Below are 14,091 nucleotides of genomic sequence, written 5' to 3'. Positions count from 1 at the left end.
ATCCTCACAAGGGTCGTGGACTTGTTGGAGACCTATCCCAAATATCTTCAGCCGAAAGGCGGGGTACAGCCTGAACTGGTTGTCAGTCAGTCGCAGAGCACTCACAAAAAGGCTTCAATTAAGATAGCATGCTTTTTTTTTTTTTTTTTGGTGATGTGGGAAGAAGCCGGCCGGAGTGCCCGGAGAAAACCCACGCAGGCACGGGGAGGCAGATGTGCTAACCAGTCGACCATTGTTCCACTTTTAAAGATGAATAAATACAAATAAAGACAAAACAATAATGATAACAATTGCAATAAGAATACTAGTTTGCAATAATCCTTTGTGCTTCAGCATCTTTCCAAAAACCATTTGGCACATTTTGTAAGTAGAATTTTGATCGTTGATGGGTAGTTAGCACATCTGCACATCACCTCATAGTTCTGAGTACTGAGATTCAAACACTGGCCTCGCCTGTCTGGAGTTTGCACATTCTCCCCGTCCTGCGTGTGTTTTTTCCAGGTACTACAGTTTCCTCTCACCTCTGAAAAGATTTGTGGTAGGTTAGGTAGGAAAACTCTAATTTGTCCTTAGAAGTGAACCTGAGTCCAAATGGTTGTTTGTTTCTATGTACCCTGCAATTGGCTGGCGATCAACTATGCAACCCAAGTTTATAGTAAGCGATAGCAACTTTTTGCACATTTGAAATTGTAAAAAGAAGCAAACAATATACATTTCTATGCTTGGAAGACCCCACAAAATTCAGGTGGATTTTCTGTTCTGAATTAGTTGATGGTTTGTCAATGTCCAATGTCTGTTCTGCTCATTAAGTTTCTTTCAAACACAAAAAATTCAATGCGTAAACAAAATGTCCATCCATCCATTATCCATGGTCAGGTCATGGGGGCTGTAGGTTTAGCAGAGACGCCCAGACTTTCCTTTCCTTAGCCATTTCATCCAACTCTTCAGGATCCCGAGGCGTTCCCGGGCCAGCCGAGAAATTAGTCTCTCCAGCGCGTCTTAGGTCAACCCCCGGGTCTCCTACCGGGAAGACGTGCCCGGAACACCTCACCAGGGAGGCATCCAGATCAGATCGTCCATTCGGACTCCCCCGCCTCCCCCGGAGCATGAGCAAAGTTCTATCAGAGGAGGGAGTTGAAACTCCATCTAAGAGGGGATTCTGCCAGCCGTCGTTTCAGCATCTTCCCCCACCATCGGTCCTAACTCACCACCAGGTGGTGATGAGTTGACAGCTCTGTCCCTTTCTTCACCAGAGTGTCCAAGACAAAAAAATAAAATGTCACAGCAAAAGTGTTCCACTTGAACCACATCTTTTGAATCCGAGCACAAAGCCACGCCATCCTCAATATGTCTGCTTAATTGCGGAGACATGCTGCTGGCCAGAGGGAAGGAGAGCGAGGCTTTTATGCAAAGGCTGAGATGCTAACGACACTACGCAAGCAAATAGTTGAGTCATCACACTTAGGTGATTCAATGTTCATATATGGCAGGTTTCTGCCGGCTAGACAACGTTCAAACAAAATACTAGTACTTGACCTGCCAACTAGCTGCTGCTTACACCAAATATGTTAGATTATCAATATCTTAATAAACAATCCCAGTCAGTGATAGACAATGCGTAGTATGAACGGCCCGGTTATCTAAGAAGAAAAAATGTAACATTGTGTTCGAGGGGCATTTAAGGTTTGTTTGTTTTTTCAATCTGTCTTTTGCATTTTTAGTGTCAAATAAAAACAGACAGCCATTCGCCGGTCAGTCTAGAAAAATGTTTTGGCTTTCTGCCTCCGATCTATGAAGAAGCACAAAAACAACCTCACAGGGAATCTATTGGGATGGATAAGGTTAAGGGTCGCAAACTCATCTCTTTACTTGGAACTATACCAAATAGACGTCTGTCATATTGCAGAAAAAACAGAAATGAGTAAAGCGGATTAATCTACAACAGGGGTGCTCAATGCGTCGATCGCGATTGACTGGAGGCAGTCTTGGTCAATCGCATGACAGCGTGCCCAAAAAAGAAAAAAAAAAAAAAACGTCAGCCAATGTTCCCTCTAAACTATGCGCGTGCGCAATTGTGCAGAGCTGATGCAGTCTCTTTTGCAAATGTTCTGCGTTGCGCGCAAAAAACAACAAGAAAAAAAAAATCCAATCCTCTCTAACACTGCTGCGCCACACTTTTTCCTAGTTCACCTTAACGCCCCCCCCCACACACACAAACACTCTTAAAGACGTACACTCATAATTACAAATGTTGCGGTACTTACGCAGCCCATCAATGTGTTATATAATGACAGCGTCCACCACCGCTGCTTTAGTTAGCAACAACACAGTCTGGGCAACGTGGAGCAAAGATGAGCTTGACATGCTGCTTATGTTTACTTTGGATATTGATGGAGAAAGTTAAAAAAGAAAAGCTGTTGTTTTAAGATGCAATGACTGTTGGCGTATGTGAATAACCGAAGAAAAAGCGGTTAAACTGGACGGGATTTTCACGTTTTCCGAGTAGGAAAGGTCTGGTCTCAAGCCAAAGTAGAAAGTGCAGAATGAGATGGTGTGGAATCTTAAAATTCCACCTTGGCACAGCCTGATCCAGGATGAAAGCACAAAGTTTCCCATTCAATCTTTTTTTTTTTTTTTTTTTTTAAATAAATATAACCTTCATTTACAGTTCACAAACATTATAGTCCAGTGTGTGCGTATTTATACATTCACTAAACAAAAATCTGCTGTGACGGCAGAAAGCAACTGTAAAGCATTGTCCTAACATTGTAAAGATGTCGAAATTTGGTGTGCGTAATCTTAAAAAGTAAATGAGTCAGACTGAGAGTTGGCTTCAGATGATTATCTGAAAGCAAATTGGTCCATCAAATGAGTACTAAAACGAAAAGGAGAGGAAATGAAAATTGTGTTCTTCAAAACAGGAAAACAGGGAGGTGGCCGAATCTGTGGAATGTCAATTGAGGAGGGCACCAACCAAGCAGTGGCCACAAATCCGGATAGAGCATCAATGATAACATGGGATGGCACGGTTAAAGCGTCTGCCTCACAGTTCAGAGAACTGGGGTTCAAATCTCAGCCCCACGTGTGTGGAAATTCACACTGTCAGAAGATATTTGGGTAAAAAATAAAAATCTAACAGGCAGTCCAAAGAACTTATCATGGAGAGCCGCCAAGCATCAACATCTAGCATGTAAACAATCGTGACCCCATGCTTCATAATGGACTCTATCATTCAATTATTCAACACAAACAAAACACCTTCACAAACAGCACGAGTTTGCATGCTGGCCGAGATATCTGGCGGAAATTGACATTACATCACACAAGGGGGAACAAATATGCGTCCTCGGACTTTAAAGAAACTTATTCAGTCGTAAACATGGCATTTACACACAATCATAAATGTTAGGAAATACAGGCAACGTGGACCCAGAGGGTTATTTGGAGCTACATCAAGAAAAAACACTATGAATGAATTAAAGATGACAACTAGGGCTGAAGATTCATACCATTTAGAATAATACGGTCAAACGACAACACGCGATTTGCTAACGGCAATAGCTGCGATGAGGCTGGATATTAGAAGCAGCGCCGTGGAGGCTGCCACAACATTACATGCAGTTTTTTTTCCTCTCACAAAACTTTGGGGCAAATAGCTAAGACGTTTGACATTTATTTGCCGCAAATGGTTAAAAAAAAAAAAAGTTTTCATGACTTGATTGGTGACCAATGAAATACATCCTCTCGTCACACGACTTCAAGTTGTCAGTAGGCACATATTAGAAGATAAATTAGACTGCAGAATGTGTTCAGACGTCGACGTCGAATGAAACCGAGGACACCTGCCAAATGATGCTACTCCAAATTTAATTGAAACGGCGCCGCCGCTTGGAAGATATTATGTCATATAAATGGGAATAATCTAATGTTCCCTCCAATTGAGTATATGTGATGTTATTGATTGGAGTTCAGTCAGCTTTATTGTTATTATTTTTCCCTCCATCTCTTTGTATGATGTAAATAACTCTGTGAAGATGACTGTATTCTGCATTTTATTTATTTTATTACGAACAGGGGAACGCTGGGTATGCACTCTGGGTATTTTTTGTGATAGATTACTGACTGATTGATTACTTACTACTGCTACTTACTGTATGTTCACAGTTGTTTTGCCGAATGTTGTTAGGATGTCATGTTGAACACTTACAAGATTGAAAGCCAAAGAATTTAGTAAATTTGTAATTGTAATTGAAGCAGATTCATATTTATGCATGCTTCATTTGCCTGTATTAATTTGTGTTTCACTCATAGCATTAGCCTAATCTATGAAACATTATGTATATTAGATATTATTTGTCATGAAGATTAATGTATTGCTTGTTTAATAAAAAAAAAATTACCCCGAAGAGCAGCTTGAAACAAATAATTGCATGTAAAATTGAAATCAAAATACTGAGGTGGGGGATCACAATTAGATTATTTTCCAAACTTGTTCTTAAAACAACACAGAAATATTACCAAATATCACTATGGTAGTGGTTGAATCCCCACTTGCACAAGATATTATTGTATGGCAAACCTGAAAACTCACAGAGACACACGTCAAGTCAACTCTCTCCCATTGCACCAGAGCAGAGAATTTGAGTTAAGGCAGGATGGGAGTCACGCCAGGGTCTCAAATTGACAAAAATGAGGCAACAGTTTGCAACCAGGCTGTCACTTCTATGTTGCAAGTGATGACTTCCTGCTCAGAGCTTAAAGTACACGAAATAAGAAAAAGGAATAACAGGCTTCCACTTATGTTTTTTTTTTTTTTTCTCAATTTGATGCTGGTGGCCCTGTAGGTAGGGAAGACCCGCCAGCACATGCTCACACCGACCATGAAGAGGCAGAGACGGGAGCAGATTGACTGTTGTTCAATTACAGTCTGAGACAGAAACAAGCGCACACACCCGAGGAGCCATATAAAGTAAACATTATGACATGGGCTGTCAAAATGTATTTTCCAACTAGACTCACTTGCCCCATCATCTTCACATACCTGAAACTGTTCAGAACCCTAAGGCAACAATATATAGGATGATTATCATAAAACAGCAAGGATGTGGCTGCCAGAAGCTACATTCTTGCAATAAAGACAGGAGGATCTCTGACTTTATGCCCAATTTTAGTGGTTTGTAACCAGGCCGGACATACAATACAGGGGTCCCATGTAATTCATTGGATTCATCCATATAATCATTTTCTTAGCCACTTATCCTCACAAGGGATGTGGGAGTGCTGAAGCAAATCCCAGCTATCAACGGGCAGGAGGCAGGGTACACCCTGAACTGGTTGCCAGCCAATCGCAGGGCACATTGAGACAAACAGCCGCACTCACAATCACACCTACGGACAATTTAGAGTGTCTCTTTGGATTCCCATTTTCTTTTCTTTTTTTTTTTTTTTTTTAAATAAACTCTTGATGAGTACGGGTATTTTCCCAGTGGCTATTTAGAAGGCATAAAACCCGTGTCACACACACAAATGTACAAATACTTATGCATACAGTATTAAGATAACAGGCGGCATGGTGGATCAGCTGGTAAAGCGTTGGCCTCACAGTTCTGAGGACCCGGGTGCAATCCCGGCCTTACCTGTTTTGAGTTTGCATGTTCTCCCGTGCCAGCATGGATTTTCTCTGGGCACTCTGGTGTTTCCTTCCACATCCCAAAAACATGCAACATTAATTGGGCACTCTAAATTGCCCCTCCGTGCGATTGTGACTGCGGTCGTTTGTCTCCATGTGCCCTGCGACTGGCTGGCAACCAGTTCAGGGTGTGCCCTGCCTCCTGCCCGTTGACAGCTGGGATAGGCTCCAGCACTCCCACAACCCTTGTGAGGATAAGCAGCTAAGAAAATGAATGGATGGATGAATCCAATGTATTACATGGGACCCCGTGTCTGCGCGTGTGTAACCTGCCTCCTGCCCGATGACAGCTGGGATAGGCTTCAGCACTCCCGTGACCCTTGTGAGGATAAGCAGCTAAGAAATTTGAGGGATATTAAGATAGAACAAATGTTTTATGATTGTGCTAACACAAACACAATTTAGTCTTCAGTTTATCTAAATGCATGGTAGGTTCTGTATTTCTTCATATCCCAATATCTATCGCAGGGTTGGAATAAAAGTACAATGTCTCCCCACCCTCCCCTTCCGCATATTGTGCAGCCCTGCATTATCCAATGTCGTAGGTAGGGGAACCTTTTGAATATGGATCGCAGTGTAAGTGTTAATCTAAATGCACGCATATACAGTCGGTATATATGAAATTTTATGAAGGTATGCAGTAAGTACGGTGCGAAATCAAATTTGGAAATTTGCAACGCACGATAGTCCCGCGCCTCTGGCTGCCCCTCTGAGTTACGTCTGATCACCCCACAAAAATGGCTACAGGTGGGTGGCTGACTGAAGATTATGCGTGTAAGGTAACGAAGGAGGGGAATGAAGATGGAGATTATGTGTGGTCTTGTCTAAAAGAGGATCATGACGGTCGTGAGTGGAGCTGAGCGGACCCAGCGGAGTGAATCCCAGCATGCACCTGTGGCTTAAGATGCCTCACATCCCGCAAACATTCTCACATGTCTGGATGGTGCTTTTGCAACGTTGAGTATTCTCTCAGCATAATAAGTGGATTTCTTTTAACTCTGCAGAGGTTCTGATTCTTTTCAGCAACGTGTTGCGCTGTTGGTGCTTTTATTAATTTGCGAGAGGTTGCTGTGTTTTGTTTTGATCCCGTTCTGATTATCTCTGAGGAGACAATGTCAGTGCTGATTCTGGAGCAATAGAAATGTTTTTTTTTTTTTTAAATCTTCTCTAAGATGCTTTAACATTTGTCCTTGATTCTCACCCCATTCATTATGTATGCGTAATCAATCAGCATTCTGCAAGTTCTGAAGTTGCATCCAGTGTTCCTTCATTAGTGGAATGCAAATGACGGGACGCCTCCAGCAGGTGTTTTTTTTTTTTTAAACCTTTCAGTGTTTGTTTGTTTGTTTTCATATAGTGGGGTCTGCAAGTGCCTGACAAACTCACTCAACTATCCTTTGGTGCAGCACTATTTTATCCACCCATCCATTTTCTTGGCCACTTATCCTCACAAGGGTTGCAGGGAGCGCTGGAGACAATCCCATCTGTCAACGGGCAGGAGGCAGGAGGCAGGGTGCACCCTGAACTGGTTGCCAGCCATTCACAGGGCACAGAGAGACAAACACCCGCACTCACAATCGCACCTAGGGGTAATTTTAGAGTGTCCAATTAATGTTGCATGTGGGAGGAAACCAGAGTGCCCGGAGGAAACCCACACAGGCACAGGGAGCACATGCAAACTTCACATAGGCAGGTCCGGGATTGAACCCAGGACCTCAGAACTGTGAGGCCAACGCTTTAACAGCTGATCCACTGTGCCGCTGCACTATTTTATTACAAAAATTATTGTAAATGTTTTGTTCCATCCATTTTCAATAGTATAAATTTTGTTACCTTCCAAAAATAAGTAACATGTATAAACGTCATCACAAACACTTAACTACGCAGTCTTGAAGTACACCAATTATGCACTCTGCCCCACAACTTATAACAGTTACCAGGTGTCTTAATTGGAAAAAAAAAAAAAAAAAAGTATTTGATATTCTCGGTCAAAATACAAAAAGGACAAGGAATTGCAGCACACTACTTCAACCACTACGTTTTAGAGGCTCTCTCCCGTATGCAAATGAGCCGTTGGCGCCGTTCAACCCCGCCGGGTTTGATCGTGCAAATCCTGGCTTTCGTTAACATGACGACCAGGGGCGGCGCTAGGGTGTTGCAACAAGGTGAGCGGCAATTTACTCTAAAACATCTCAGATTCTAAAGCGCAAGCCCTCGAAAAGAGAAATAAAATGATGGTTTTCATTGCATTGCCAGATCTGGACGGTATTCCCAATGAGGTCATTCATAAAATTGAACCTAGACCTACAGTATGTGTGTCCCACTTTACGACTTATTTGAGTTACGAGCTGTTGCTTGGTCGATTTTGTGTTGCAAACCGAAATTTGAGTCACAAACAAGCTTTAGATACGCCGCAGTGAAAAAAAGCCACGGTCACAATTGCCTTTTCAGGGACAAGAAGCAAAACCAACAAACACAAAATGAGCGCACTCACAAGGAATGGCAACCAGATGTGGAAATAGAGCTCAAAGACACGCCCCTTTATGGTATACATTAAGACAAAAATGCTACTGAATGTGTGTGTGTGTGTGTTTACTGAGGAGGGAATTATTACAAAACGAGTCAACTTTACTGCTAATCACATGGTTTTGGATCTTGTCCTCAGATGTGCTTGGGGAATGTGCAATTCTGATGAAAAGATATCCTGCTAGGTTACAAGGGGCCCGGTTGATTCATTTCCAAAGCCTAAAACACAGTTGACGCCGAAGAGTCGGGTTGGTGATACGTAAATGCGCAACGTCAACAAGGAGATGGTTCTTATATGTCTGAGAGAACAAAAAGTAAGGTGGTTGTGGTCTCCCGAGGTCTGGCAATTTGAATCGGCGAAACTTTTCAAAGATTCACAGCAGCGGTACCTGGAGACCGCCAGCGAGGAAGGCGCAAAGTCCGTCTTTGTCGTGAAAATGTTAATACATAGACAACTGCGTGCTACAAGAAGTGTACTCATTCTAGAGGTTTATTGACACGACATCCCGACGACTGTGTCGCTTTACGGCACTGATGTCAGTGTACAGTATATGAAACAGTTAAACAAAAAAGTATTTGACTTTTTGGGAGCCTTGCTAGTGGCTACAACCTCTCATCTTGCAGCACGATATCTTGTGGAAAGCAAAAAGGTTTTTCCCGAATGAACGGACATTTTCCAGGGCAAAATACTGTCGTCATCAAGGGGGAATCGTGAGTCCCACCAAATAATGGCCCCCAACTGCCCCACCCACTTGCACGCCACTGAAAGCGGTCCACGATATCATCGATTAATTGACTCCAACTCAACTTTCATCACATTACATTCAAGGACATAAAAAAAATATTCATTCAATCACTTTATGTGTGACTTTCAACACTATGAAACCATTCCTTTCATTAATTTTTTTACTGTTTATTTTCTTCTATTTCTATTTTGCAATACCATACATGCAAATTTTATTTTCGAAACAAAGAAAACAAATTTAAATTCTATCCAACGGTGAATATTAAATTGATATACAAGCAAGTGTGGTCACGGAAGGAATTAAGGCCATAATTCAAGGAAGCATTATTAAATGCAAAAGGGGAGAGGGGAGACGTGGGTATGTCAACCCTTCAGGTAAAAGGAAACCATGAGAAATGATGGACAAGTAGTGAAGGCGTCCGAATTAAATTCTCGGCTTAATCGGAAGAATGCCTGTTGCAAAGGCGCACGCGCCACATGCAGAGGAATGTTTATGTGCACTTTATTCAGGAAGAGGCATCGGCTCGCTTGGGTTCGGCGAACCGCGCAGTCAGCCGGCTTCTCGGCGGACTTTGCTCGACTAAAAATGACACCACCGCCAAGTGAGCCGGTTTTTTTTTTTGAAATCAAAGAGGTTGTACCTGAAGAACGGGGCGCTCCGGCGTCTTTGTTGGCCGCCTTTAATCCGATCGAGACGCTCAGCACAACCGAAGAGAACAGGTGAACGCCGGGTGTATAATGTTCCGAATGTTCCCATTCGCTTCTGCAGCGAGCTTGTGGAAAGGGGGCAAGTGGGAGTCCGGCAGCCCACTCGGCTCTCACAAATCACAAATAGTCCCGTTGAAGTCCTGATGCCGTTGACTCCTCCTCCTGCTCCTCCTGTCTCTTTCTTTGGATTAGACGAGGTCTCCAATCTCCGAGTCACCTGAAAGTTTCATATGATTGGACGGCGGCCAAAGGAGAGCGCCCCCCGACAAATCTACACCCGAGCGACAACTTTGGATCAGCAGCAATAAAATGATGACTTCCACATCCTCCCCACCTGCTGCACACGACCAATTTGAGACATTGGAAACCAGGCGTGGAGAAAACTTCTCTGTTGTCACAGGGATCGGCACCGAAAAGGTTCTGTCTGCCTCAGCCACAAAGTTTTGGGAGGTTGTGTGGATATTATTTATGTCTTGCTTAAAGCATCCTAACAGCCCATTTATGACATTTCCCCATTGCCAAAAATGTAAAAATGATACGGAACAACACAAAATCACGCATTCCAAAATAATCCTGTAAAAGGGCCACTGTCATGAATAGCATGATTTTTAGTATGTTATTAATGGAAAAAACAGCAGCCGACATGGACCCAAGCGTTTTTTTCACCACAAAACATGATTTTGACGTATATGGCTTTTTGTAAATCCACCCATGAAAATCCTTCAAGGGAAGCAAAAGCAGGAAGTGACGTAAAGGACAGCGGCGCCCCCCAAGTGGGCTCATTTGTTTCCATTAGTTTTACCTCCGGGAAGGTAGCTCGTTGTTCCTTCATGTTAGCCAAAATGCCAGCTCGTTGCATTGCTGAACATTGCTTCAACACTCGGGAGAATTGATTTACCCTTCATAAGTTTGCAAGAGACCCGGTTCATCGTGAAAAATGGATTGCACGGGTGCAAAGGACGAGGGCTTCGTGGGTTCCAAATGACACGTAGGTGTGTTTACAGCTACTAAAAAAAAATTGTTTCGGGCAGACAACGTAATCGGTCTCTCATAACATAACAAAAGATCCGCGTACGTACGGCAGGTGTACTAAATGTGTCGACGTACGCGTCGGACGGCATCAGGCTCGCCGGGGAAGGCTGCCGCGTCGGCTCGCGGACGGCGGCGCATCTGAACAATGCTTCCGACAATGCCGCACTAAGCCGCGTGCGACGACCAAGCCGTGAAGCAGCCTGGCTCGGCTCCGTGATAAGCCACCTTGGCGCTGAAAATGAGCCACCCGGTCACGGCTTTGGCGAAGGCTGTGCATCGGGCTTGCGGACAGTAGGGGCCTCTGAACAACGCTGCCGACAATGCTGCACTCAGCCGCGTGCGACAACAACGCCGTAAAGCGCCCCGGCTCGACGGTGTTGTTCATCGCGGACGGCGGCGGCTATAATCAACGCCGTAAAGCGGTCCAGCTCGGCACCATGATAAGCCACCTCGGCGCAGAAAATAAGCCACCCCGGCCGACAAGGTTGGCAGCTGGCTCGGCCTTCCTGTGATGGCTCATCTCCGCCGCGGAAGTGGATCGGACAGGGAGGCGGTTTGGCCATGATAGCATATCATCTGAATATGGCTCGAAACAATGGGGTAATAATGCCCCGGTAACTTCACTCGGTTGTGTGATGTTCTCTTCTTCAAAAAGAGCTTCCATGTCAGAAGGGACGTGTTCGTCTCCCATAGTAGGGTCTGCCGGTGTTTTTTCAGTGGCGAATCTCCAGGGTGACATCACGGACAGGTGATGCAGCCAATATGGCGACCACTTGGATGTCGTCAAATGACACTTCCGCAACTTTGCGCATGGATGACACGCTCTCCGCTCATTTTTTTTTTTTTTTTGTACAGACATTGAAGTGAATAATGTTATATGTATTTTTTGTTACAATATCTATTTTAGAATGTTTATAGGGATGACAGTTGACCTTTAAACAAACAATCAATTAGGTTCGCGGGTGAGCAGGAGCCCGTCCCGGCTGACTTGAGACAAAGCGGTGGGGTACAGACTGGATTGCTCACCATCCGATCGATGTAATGCACAAAAATAACGCTTCAACACCCATCTAAGGAGTAAAAAGTCTTCAATGAACCTTACATGTCAGTCTTTGGAATGTGGGAGGAAGACAGAGAACCAAGAGAAATCCCTATGCAAAATCTACACAGGAAGGCCCAAGTCTTGATTCATACCTCAGATCTGTGAGTCGAATCTGCTAACCACTCACTACTCTGCCACTGTGAAAAGTACCAGATGCAGAAAATGATAAGCAGTAATATTTACAAATATTTTTCCCTCTAAATTTAAAAAGCGGGTGTGTTTACATTTTTCACTTAGATTTATTTATTTATTTAGTATTCATTTGATATTTATCAGTATTCAGCAAGTTCACAGAATGCCTCCAGGTTTTTGCAGCGTTTGTGTGCGGACTGCAAAAAGGGTTTTCAACAATTTTTAAGATAGTTGGGTCTGTCGTTCTTTTTCCAATCCATCCATTTTCGACACCACGTATGCTCATTGGGGAAGGCTCGAGCTGTCTAAGCCAGCTGACGTTTTGGTGAAATACCGAGAGAATGCTGACACAAGTGGATCCTCGTGAAAGAAGCCGAAAATCCATTAAACAAACCAGTTTTAATGGCAGATCAATTCTGCCGAGGATTGTTTGATTTCTGGATATTAAACTTAAACGAGGGACAATTATTTAGAGCAAGGATCAGAGCTGGTGTGATTTGATCCCCAACCGACTCTGAAAAGTGTATTTTCAGCTCATGAATAGAATATCAGCTCATTTCCTGGGTCAACTGCTGCTCTGTTAATTGGCTGAATGTCCAACATCCATTGAAGGCGTAGCAGGAAGGAGAAGCACTTAACGGCCATTTAAGCAACATTTTGCTCTTCCTGTTACCGATTGATGTAGTTGTACTGCAGTGCAGCTATGTAGGAAAAAAAGGGTGGGATTCCCGAAGTAACATTGACAAGTATCTTGAATTAATTTTAAATTAATTCGTAGGCACAACAATCTTAAAATAAAAATGTAGGTTTGGGTATGTCCAAGTCAAAAGCTGCTTTAACTTGGAATGCTGTGAAATGCTGTGGTATAACCTCAGTTCAACCACAAAACCCTTCAAAAAGACTGCATGAAAAAAATAACATCCACAAAGAAGAGTAGGCCAAAAATCTTCAAAAAGCAACGTGAATCGCTCATTAGCAGTTATCACAAGCTCTTGGTTTCTTTTATTTCTGAGAGGGTTGACGGAGTCAGTTATTAGCTTCACAGGCAATTATTTATTCACATAGGGTCACGTAGGTTTGGATATTTCCCCTTTAAAATTAATACAGTCATAATTTAGATTCACCATTTTATATTTAATTGGTGAGGATCTGAAGCATTTATGGGATATATATGCAAATAAAAGGTGCAAATACTTTGTACCTGCACCGTAGGTGAACAAATATAATTTATTTGCAGAAAACAAATCATTTTCAGACTATTTATAGTAAATGAAATTGGATGATTTGCCACAGCACACGAATGTGCTGTCGCATTGTGGTTTGGAATCACTGGTGAGTGTGAATTTACTCTCAATGTTTTGAAGCTGTCATTTGAAGTTCAGTTACTTGACTAGTCAACATTAGCATGCCATATTGACTCTTAAAGTATTTGCTAATCACGCGATTTTGGCATCTCGTCTTCCAACTGGCCAATTCGCGGAGAACTTTCAACTCTGCCCTCTGCCGCCATCACTGGACCACAACACTTTGTGGAGCAGCCAAATGCCCCCCTGACAAGACAACAAGGTCTTCACACATTTGGGCAGGTCCAAGAGTTCACAAATAAGCTAATTGTGGATGAGTATAGTGCTCAGTCTTAAAACAGAAAGACTGAAACTAGAGAAATGCTTAATTTTCTTGGAGCCCGGCGACTATGGAACACAAGATGAGCACAGCCGGCTCATCGAAGAAAAATACGCAGTGGGCTTCCACGATTTAAATTATATTAGTGTCATGGTGAGTTGTGGTTTGAATCATTTGTTTTCATTTCTTGTCTTGTCAAAATGTCTTCAAATGAAAATCGGCCCATGCTGCAAAAACATTTGGCCACCTCTGTACTTTATTAAAAAAAATATCAGTCATCAATAAATTGCCTTCGGCACAAGTTTCCTGACATTGGAATAAATAAGAACAAAACATAACAAAAAACATTTTTGTACTTTTTCAACCCCTACTGTACATTAGTCTTTCAGGATCAAACATGCTGTAATTACCCCTCCTGAGACATGAATACATCATGATTATACACTGCTTCGCTACTGCTTGTGTCAACTTCCTGTTAGCCAAAGCAAGCACAACGATAAGCAACCGCCTGGTCCATTGTACCCAGCAGCTGAG

At 43.0% G+C, this 14,091-nt stretch overlaps 1 protein-coding gene across 3 annotated transcripts in view; it reads right to left on the bottom strand.

The window, feature by feature from the left end:
- Window positions 1-9,781, bottom strand: part of dmd (dystrophin) — a 163,669-nt gene extending 153,888 nt beyond the window's left edge. For all 3 annotated transcript variants that reach the window (XM_061836804.1, XM_061836826.1, XM_061836843.1), the window contains exon 1: window positions 9,602-9,781. The gene's annotated coding sequence lies outside the window, so the exon portion shown is untranslated. The remainder of the gene's footprint in view (window positions 1-9,601) is intronic.
- Between the last annotated feature and the right edge of the window lie 4,310 nt (window positions 9,782-14,091).

Source organism: Syngnathoides biaculeatus, chromosome 2 (genome assembly GCF_019802595.1).
Source record: "Syngnathoides biaculeatus isolate LvHL_M chromosome 2, ASM1980259v1, whole genome shotgun sequence".
NCBI classification, from domain to species: domain Eukaryota; kingdom Metazoa; phylum Chordata; class Actinopteri; order Syngnathiformes; family Syngnathidae; genus Syngnathoides; species Syngnathoides biaculeatus.
The sequence above is the reverse complement of the archived record's forward strand: the minus strand, read 5'-3'. Positions and strand labels throughout refer to the sequence as shown.